At 39.4% G+C, this 9,570-nt stretch overlaps 1 long non-coding RNA gene across 1 annotated transcript in view; it reads left to right on the top strand.

Annotated features, from left to right (window-relative positions):
- Nucleotides 1-2,768: 2,768 nt before the first annotated feature.
- LOC124019204 overlaps nt 2,769-9,570 on the top strand; it is a 30,359-nt gene continuing 23,557 nt past the window's right edge. Inside the window, exon 1 of the long non-coding RNA XR_006835750.1 lies at nt 2,769-3,122. This is a non-coding gene — a long non-coding RNA (uncharacterized LOC124019204). The remainder of the gene's footprint in view (nt 3,123-9,570) is intronic.

The following is a 9,570-nucleotide window of genomic DNA, read 5'->3' as shown; positions in this document are numbered from 1 at the left end:
GTACTTATTTACTTAGATTTATGTAACAAAATGACCTAGAGATGATTGTCTTACTTTTTGGCTTCAGAAGTAGCTTCAGACTGAATATGACTCACTCACTATTGTTTTGGATGGTATTACCAGGTTCCGCTGTGTTTCTTCTGCAGGTTTTGGTTTGTTCTAAGTTTTTTCTTGATAGTCCTTGGTAGTAATACTCCTTGGTAGTAATACTCCTTGGTAGTAATAGTCCATTCAGGTAATTTTGTCCAAAATCAAGGTTTTAGATATGGATTTTTGATTTCGATTGAAGGTTTTATTATTGAGGTTAGTATCCTGTATAAGGCCTTGCAAAAGAAATGTGAGTTCATCTACATTTATCCAACTCTAATTCTATAATTTTTCAGAAGAACTCAGGAGCCCATAATATATCTATTTCTCTCTCTATATATAACTCTCTCTCTATATCTCTCTCTCTATCTCTTTCTCATTTCTGTCCTTGACAATCAGTGTTTTTTAATCATGCTCTCTCTCTTTTCCCTCTCTTTACGTCTCTATTCCCCTCTCTCTTTCTCTCGCTCTCTCTCTTGAACGTACGCACACACTCCACACACACAAACTCACTCGTGGCCCAGACACACGTGTCCCTTTGGCACCCTCCCATCCCTGTGAGGTGCCCACACACTCCAGACACACACAGAGGCCCTGTTGTCCTGCCCCAGACCCCAGCCACACAGAGACGGACTGGGAATCATTAATCACACCAAACACATTGACAGGCTTCTCAGAGATGGAGCAGGAGCGCTCTGTCAACAGAGGATAAATTGTTAGATTAGGGTGATTCACTCACCATTCAGTATAAGACTTTAACGTGTAGGCCTATGGGTTTAGAATAAAAGTAACATTTTCAGGTTAGCCATAGTGTTTATTCAGTATGTACTGTATGTTTTATTATATGTCTTAGAAGAGAATACATCATATCTTGCTCAGTCAGAGTATGGCTAGAGGAGACCGGGGCTTTTTACTCTTGTGTATTTCTCAGCACCAGTATATCTGACAAGACTCTTTTCAATATTAGGAGAAAGACCAAAGTCTTGGCTTGAAATGGGGACTGTTTTTAACCTCATATCTTATTATTCCAACATGGGGTTATAAGCCATCAAACACACTCTGTCCACTTGTGACTACCAGCCCCATCGCAGGGATTGGAAGTTATACAGTATGCTATTGGTTGTCACAACGTTTACTAAGAGTTTATTCCTTTTGTAACAGGAAATGAAGCAATATAAGTCTTAGAAATAGCCTTTCTTTGATTGAACGATATTCCTAACAAAATTCAGCACTTTATGCTGTGAGATGAACATATTACATTTTCAATACATTTATGTGTGCTTGCACATGTGTGTGGCAGAAAAGAATATGTGTGTGAGATAGAGGCAACGAAGGGAGCTTTTTGTAGCACAAGCCCAAAAGAGCTTCGGATTTATTATAATGGTGTGGATAGTGACAACTAACCCCACATTTCATGTGACAACCATACTAGGAAGTAGGGTGCTGCTGAAGAATCAGATGTTTTTATTTGATTAATTAATAATAAAAATTATAGCTTTTTTAAAAGCATATTTCTTCCCAAAAGTAGTGCATGGGCAAAAATAAATATAATCTCCCAACCTCCCCCTGACAAAATATTCTCAGCAATGTGACAACCAACCTGTGAGACAACCAACCTTGGTCTCCAATTGTCAGATGTATGTACATTTTAACAGTCAACTAAAATCCTAAATCATCCTCAACTTCATAATCTTCATCACCATCATCATCATGTAAATCATGTAAATCTCATGTTATTTTAACATTTTTGCCATGAGGCTGAGATTTTTTGTTGTTGCTGTTTTAGAGCTCGAGGATTCCTGAAAGACAGGATCACTTAAACCTTTTTTTCATCAAATGCAACTAACTGGATATATGTCAATTCGGTCAGACACCATAAAAGGCATTTCATTTTTACAATTATTGTCCAACAAGTGTTTAAAGGCCTCAATTGCTTAATGCTAACATTAGATCATTAAATTATGTAATATAAATCTCCAAATTTATTTTGTTTTGTTTTATATGTATATTAAATTCTCAGAGGCTAATTTAGTTTGCATTTTGGCATGTTTTTCTAGATTTAGAACATAAAACAACATTTATAAAGCAAACATTATCCCTTAGATCTAGCACTGTAAATACTTCAATTGTTTTAACATATGTTGCAGAACAGTGATTACAATATAAACAAAACATGTATTTTAAGGGTTTAGTCATCAGTGACTGAGTTGACTAAGGGTTTAGTCGCCACTGGCAGAGTTGACAACAGATACTCAAAACAGACATTTTTTCTGTAAAAAAATAAAAGTTAATTACAAACATATGAAATAGAGGGAAAATGATTCATTTGAAAATCCCCAATAAACACATTCATCTGTCTGTTGGAGTTGGCATTGGATAAAAATCTGTCGGAGTTGATGTCATAATGAGTTGACAAAGAATGTATTTTTCTTATTCAATCAAGTGGAAAACACAGTAGCAGTTTAGTATTTCCTCAGATGCTTTATGACTTTAAAACCTAATTAAATTAATATTGTACTTTAATCTATCAGGCAGGTGGAGTTGACAGTTTATGGTTGTGGCCATGGTGATTCAAATAGTGTTTAAATCTATCAAAAGCAGAGAAAAGTAAGCCCCCCCTTCTCTGACGTGCCTGCCTTAAAGCCGTTTTTTTCTACACGTCCTATTTTTTTTCACTCAATTGTAACGCGGAAGTCAGTGAAGCATACTTATGCGGATGGGCGCTATGAAATATACTAAACATCATCACCATTGAGCCTGGGAGAAAGCGCCGGTGGGTGATCTTTTTTTGCTCTGCACCGTGTGTGCATTTTGAACGAGGGAAGTGAGCGTTTCATCGCCGCGGAGAACTTCGGAAAATGTAAATGTCTGGCTACATTGTAACTGCTGCGCCATATATAAAAAATATCACAGAGACGACGCATGTCTTGATGGAATAGCTGAGACTATACGGATTGTGTGAATATCTGCACTCCACGATCACTGTAGCCTACATAAATACATAACTGACAGTATTTCTACAGCATAAAAATAAGGTGGGTGTGACATTAGCCTACTTCAAAAATAGTATGTGCGATATGGACCCATAGCGAATCAGCTGCTTTATTCTGAATATATTTAATGTCAGCTAAGGCTAAATAGCCTAGGTATTCATACAGTTTTGTCCGGTTGGCGAGTAGGTTTGCTGTTATTGATTTTAATTTGTTTACACAATAATTCTGTCACATTCCTCTGCTCTTTGAGAATGCCACCACTAGGCTATTCTTCTTCCAGTGTTGGCATTAATGGTCCTTTATTTATGATTAAGTGAGATAATCAGACGGAATATCCTCGGATTGGCTACCCTAAATAATATTGCGCTGTTCTTCAATGTACCATCACATATTTACTGTATGGAAGCCCATTCCTGCCACCAAACAAACAATAAGAAAATGTCGATGTAAGTAAATATTTTGAGATACAGTACACATAGGATATGTGGTGGGGTACAAATTGTTTTCCTGGGGCCCAGAGTTTGTCCTGATCTAGTAGGCTAACCAGGTAAAACACTGGATGCTAGTTGTATGGTATGACAATAATAAATCAGATGTAAAACAAACCGCTTTTATATGGGCTATGATGGGACCAAATGTTTTTTTTTTAACTGGAAAAACTCCTGGCCCTAGGGATGATGAAACCCTTAAAACCCTGTCAAACTACAGCAACGTTGTACTTGTTAAGATGGCGCTGGAGAAGAAGGCAGATGTTTTACGTGCCCCCAACCAGTACTGTTTTTTGTTTGTTTATTTGCGTTGTTTGTAACCTATTTTTGTACTTATTTCTTACATAATGTTGCTGCTTCCATCTCTTATGACCGAAAATAACTTCTGGGCATCAGGACTGTGATTACTCACCACAGACTGGCAGAATCCTTTTATTCCTTTATTGAGGCTGATGTAAACGATATACTGCTTTCTCGGGAACAGGCCCAGATCCCCGTGATTTGCGTGAAGAGGAGGCGGAGAAAAAGGGTACGGAAGGGCAGGCTGCCTTCTGAGAATTCATAGGCGATTGAATAAGCCCCACTTCCTTCCACTCTGCTAGCAAACGTGCAATCTTTGGACAATAAAATAGATGACTTACGTGGAAGATTAAACTACCAACGGGACATTCAAAACTGTAATATCTTATGCTTCACGGAGACATGGCTGAATGATGGCACTATCAACATACAGATGGCTGGTTATACGCTGCACCGTCAGGATAGAACAGCGGCATCTGGTAAGACAAGGGGCGGCAGACTATGTATTTTTGTAAATAACTGCTGGTGCACGATATCTAAGGAAGTCTCAAGCTATTGCTCGCCTGAGGTAGAGTATCTTATGATAAACTGTAGGCCACACTACCTACCTAGAGTTTTCATCTGTATTTTTCGTAGCTGTTTTACATACCACCACAGTCAGAGGCTGGCACGAAGACCGCATTGAATGAGCTGAATTCCGCCATAAGCAAACAAGAAAACACTCACCCAGAGGCGGCTCTCTTAGTAGCCGGGACACTTAAATCTGTTTTTACCAAATTTCTATCAGCATGTTAAATGTGCAACCAGAAGACTAAAAACTCTTGACCACCTTTACTCCACACACAGAAACACATACAACGTTCTCCCTCACCCTCCATTTGGCAAATCTGACCATAATTATTTCCTCCTGATTCCTGCTTACAAGCAAAAATTAAAGCAGGAAGCCCCAGTGACTAGATCAATAAAACAAATGGTCAGATGAAGCAGATGCTAAGCTACAAGAAGCATGAAACAGATGCTAAGCTGTTTTGCTAGCACAGACTGGAATACGTTCCGGGATTCCTCCGAGAAGTACACCACATCAGTCATTGGCTTCATCAATAAGTGCATCGATCACGTTGTCCCCACAGTGACAGTACGTACATACCCCAACCAGAAGCCATAGATTACAGGCAACATCTGCACTGAGCTAAAGGCTAGAGCTGCCGCTTTCAACGAGCGGGACTCTAACCCGGAAGCTTATAAGAAATCCCGCTATGCCCACCGACGAACCATCAAACAGACAAAGCGTCAATACAGGACTAAGATCGAATCGTACTACACTGGCTCTGGTGCTCGTCGGATGTGGCAGGGCATGCAAACCATTACAGACTACAAAGGGAAGCCTGACACTAGCCTACCAGTCAAGCAAAAACTACTTATATGCTTGCTTTGAGGCAAGCAACACTGAAACATGCATGAGAGCACGCAGCCGATATTAGTAAGACCTTTAAACAGGTCAACGCTCACAAGGCCGCAGGGCCAGACGGATTACCAGGACGTGTACTCCGAGCATGCGCTTACCAACTGGCAAGTGTCTTCACTGACATTTTCAACCTCTCCCTGTCCGAGTCTGTAATACCAGCATGTTTCAAGCAGACCACCATAGTGTCTGTGCCCAAGAACACTAAGGTAACCTGCCTAAACGAATACCGACCCATAGCACTCACGTCTGTAGCCATGAAGTGCTTCGAAAGGCTGGTCATGGCTCACAACACCATTGTCCCAGAAACCCTAGACCCACTCCAATTTGCATACCGCCCCAACAGATCCACAGATGATGCTATCTCTATTGCACTCCACACTGCCCTTTCCCACCTGGACAAAAGGAACACCTATGTGAGAATGCTATTCATTGACTACAGCTCAGCGTTCAACACCATAGTGCCCTCAAAGCTCATCAATAAGCTAAGGATTCTGGGACTGAACACCTCCCTCTGCAACTGAATCCTGAACTTCCTGACGGGCCGCCCCCAGGTGATAAGGATCGGTAACAACACATCTGCCATGCTGATCCTCAACACAGGGGTCCCTCAAGGGTGCGTGCTCAGTCCCCTCTTGTACTCCCTGTTCACTCATGACTGCATGGCCAGGCACAACTCCACCACCAACATTAAGTTTGCCGATGACACAACAGTGGTAGGCCTGATCACGACAACGACGAGACAGACTTTAGGGAGAAGATCTGAGACCTGTCCCTGTGGTGCCAGGACAACATCCTCTCCCTCAACGTGCTCAAGATAGAGGAGATGATTGTGGACTCCAGGAAAAAGAGGACCGCACACTCCCCTATTTTCATTGACGGGGCTGCAGTGGAGCAGGTTGAGAGCTTCAAGTTCCTTGCTGTCCACATCACCAACAAACTAACATGGTCCAAGCACACCAATACAGTTGTGAAGAGGCACGACAAAACCTATTCCCCATCAGGAGACTGAAAATGGGTCCTCAGATCCTCAAAAGGTTCTATAGGTGCACCATCGAGAGCATCCTGACTGATTGCACCACTGCCTGGTATGGCAACCGCTCGGCCTCCGACCGCAAGGCACTACAGAGGGTAGTGCGAACGGCCCAGTACATCACTGGAGCCAAGCTTCCTGCCATCCAGGACCTCTGTATCAGGTGGTGTCAGAGGAAGGCCCTAAAAATTGTGAACGACTCCAGCCACCCTGGTCAAAGACTGTTCTCTTTGCTACCGCACGACAAGCGGTACCGGAGCGCCAAGTCTCGGTCCAAGAGGCTTCTAACAGCTTCTACCTCCAAGCCATAAGACTCCTGAACACCTAATTAAATGGCTACCCAGACGATTTGCATTGCCCCCCTTTTACACTGCTGCAACTCTCTGTTGTTATCATCTATGCATATTCACTTTAATAACTCTACGTACATATACATATTACCTCAAATAACCGGTGCCCCCGCACATTGACTCTGTACCGGTACCCCCCTGTATATATTCTCACCATTTTTATTTTACTGCTGCTCTTTAATTATTTGTTACCTTTACTTCTTATTCTTATGTTTTTTTTAAAACTGCATTGTTGGTTAGAGGCTTGTAAGTAAGCATTTCACTGTTGTATTCGGTGCAAATGACTACTAAAATTTGATTTGATAATTATATTTTAAAACTTAACTAACAGGGCGATGGGGGGTCCTTTACACAGATAAAGACGCAACAACTGTGATTGGACCATATAACTAACAGGGCTGAGCATGCTTTAATTGCAGAGTTGTATCCTCTAGGCCTTTGCATCTGTAATTAAAATGGAACTGGCAAAGTATGTCATCACTATTGTGTTGATTGATTATTTCCAGTCAATCATTTTGGATTAAAAAGGCCTAGGGTCATTTCCATGTAAAAGGACCCATGAGCACCAAAATGTGAAGTTAATTGGAGCATATCTAATTGGGTGTCAAATGAAAGCTGTGTCTAGATTTTTTTTGTTGCAATACTTTTTTCAAAAATGTTCCATTTGAAAAATTGGGAATAAGCAAAGTCTTTGATTTCTGGTCTAACAGATGGAAAGGGGGATTTAGATAAATACTTCTAAGGTATTAGAAATACAACATAACACAATAATGTTGAACTAAAGACACGTGCCAACTAATATCAACACTTATATTTAGTTTTGGAGACATTTCTCTGCCTTCTGTATTTAAGAAACATTTACTTGTGACTTGAAATTCCGTTACCAAAAACCCATATATCTTTAAGATGTACATGAGGGAGGGAGGATAATGAAAGTTCACAGAAGTAACAAGGTAGTCCTATCAATTTAGGTAGTGCTTTTATTGATATCAATTTTGTTTTTGAATTATTAAGGGATTAAAACTGGAAATTCCATTATCAAAACGGTATTTTCAGAAGAAGAAAAAATCTGTATATAGTGTATAGTACAGTAAATATGTGTATAGTACAGTAGAGTACAGTGTATAGTACAGTAAAGAACAGTGTATCGTACAGTAGAGTACAGTGTATAATACAGTAAATAAGTGTATAGTACAGTAGAGTACAGTGTATAGTACAGTAAATACGTGTATAGTACAGTAAATAACAGTTTATAGTACAGTAAAGAACAGTGTATAGTACAGTAAAGAACAGTGTACAGTAGAGTACAGTGTATAGTACAGTAGTGTATAGTACAGTAAAGAACAGTGTATAGTACAGTAGTGTATAGTACAGTAAAGAACAGTGTATAGTACAGTGTATAGTACAGTAATGTATAGTACAGTAAAGAACAGTGTACAGTACAGTAAAGAACAGTATATAGTAGAGAACAGTGTATAGTACAGTAAAGAACAGTGTATAGTAGAGTACAGTGTATAGTAGAGAACAGTGTATAGTACAGTAAAGAACAGTGTATAGTACAGTAAAGAACAGCGTATCGTACAGTGTATAGTACAGTAATGTATAGTACAGTAAAGAACAGTGTACAGTACAGTAAAGAACAGTATATAGTAGAGAACAGTGTATAGTACAGTAAAGAACAGTGTATAGTAGAGTACAGTGTATAGTACAGTAAAGAACAGTGTACAGTAAAGAACAGTGTATAGTAGAGTACACTAAAGAACAGTGTATAGTACAGTAAAGAACAGTGTACAGTACAGTAAAGAACAGTATATAGTAGAGAGCAGTGTATAGTACAGTAAAGAACCTTGTACAGTAGAGAACAGTGTATAGTAGAGTACAGTAAAGAACAGTATATAGTAGAGAACAGTGTATAGTACAGTAAAGTACAGTGTATAGTAGAGTACAGTAGAGAACAGTGTATAGTACAGTGAAGAACAGAGTACAGTAAAGAACAGTGTATAGTACAGTAGAGTACAGTAAAGAACTGTGTATAGTACAGTAAAGAACAGTGTATCGTACAGTAAAGAACAGTGTACAGTACAGTAAAGAACAGTGTATAGTAGAGAACAGTGTATAGTACAGTAAAGAACAGTGTATCGTACAGTGTATAGTACAGTAAAGAACAGTGTACAGTACAGTAAAGAACAGTGTATAGTAGAGAACAGTGTATAGTACAGTAAAGATCAGTGTGTAGTAAAGAACAGTGTGTAGTGTATAGAGTACAGTAGAGTACAGTGTAGAGTAGAGAGTTCAGTGTATAGTAGAGTTGAGTATAGTGTAGAGTACAGTAAAGAACAGTATATAGTGGAGTATAGTAGAGAACAGTGTATAGTAGAGTACAGTAGAGAACAGTGTATAGTAAAGAACAGTATATAGTGGAGTACAGTAGAGTACAGTGTATAGTAGAGTACAGTAGAGTACAGTGTATAGTAGAGTAGAGAGTACAGTGTATAGTAGAGAACAGTGTATAGTAGAGAACAGTGTATAGTAGAGTACAGTAGAGAACAGTGTACAGTAGAGAACAGTGTATAGTAGAGTACAGTAGAGAACAGTGTATACTAGAGAACAGTGTATAGTAGAGAACAGTGTATAGTAGAGAACAGTGTATAGTAGAGTAGAGAGTTCAGTGTATAGTAAAGAACAGTGTATAGTAGAGTACAGTAGAGAAAGTGTATAGTAGAGTACAGTAAAGTACAGTGTGTAGTAGAGTACAGTGTATAGTATTGTAAAGCACAGTATAGTAGAGTACAGTGTATAGTAGAGTACGGTAGAGAAGTGTATACAGTAGAGTACAGTAGAGTACAGTAGAGTACAG

The sequence above is a fragment of the Oncorhynchus gorbuscha genome, unplaced genomic scaffold (genome assembly GCF_021184085.1).
Source record: "Oncorhynchus gorbuscha isolate QuinsamMale2020 ecotype Even-year unplaced genomic scaffold, OgorEven_v1.0 Un_scaffold_768, whole genome shotgun sequence".
NCBI classification, from domain to species: Eukaryota; Metazoa; Chordata; class Actinopteri; order Salmoniformes; family Salmonidae; genus Oncorhynchus; species Oncorhynchus gorbuscha.
This window is presented reverse-complemented; position numbering and strand designations above follow the sequence as displayed.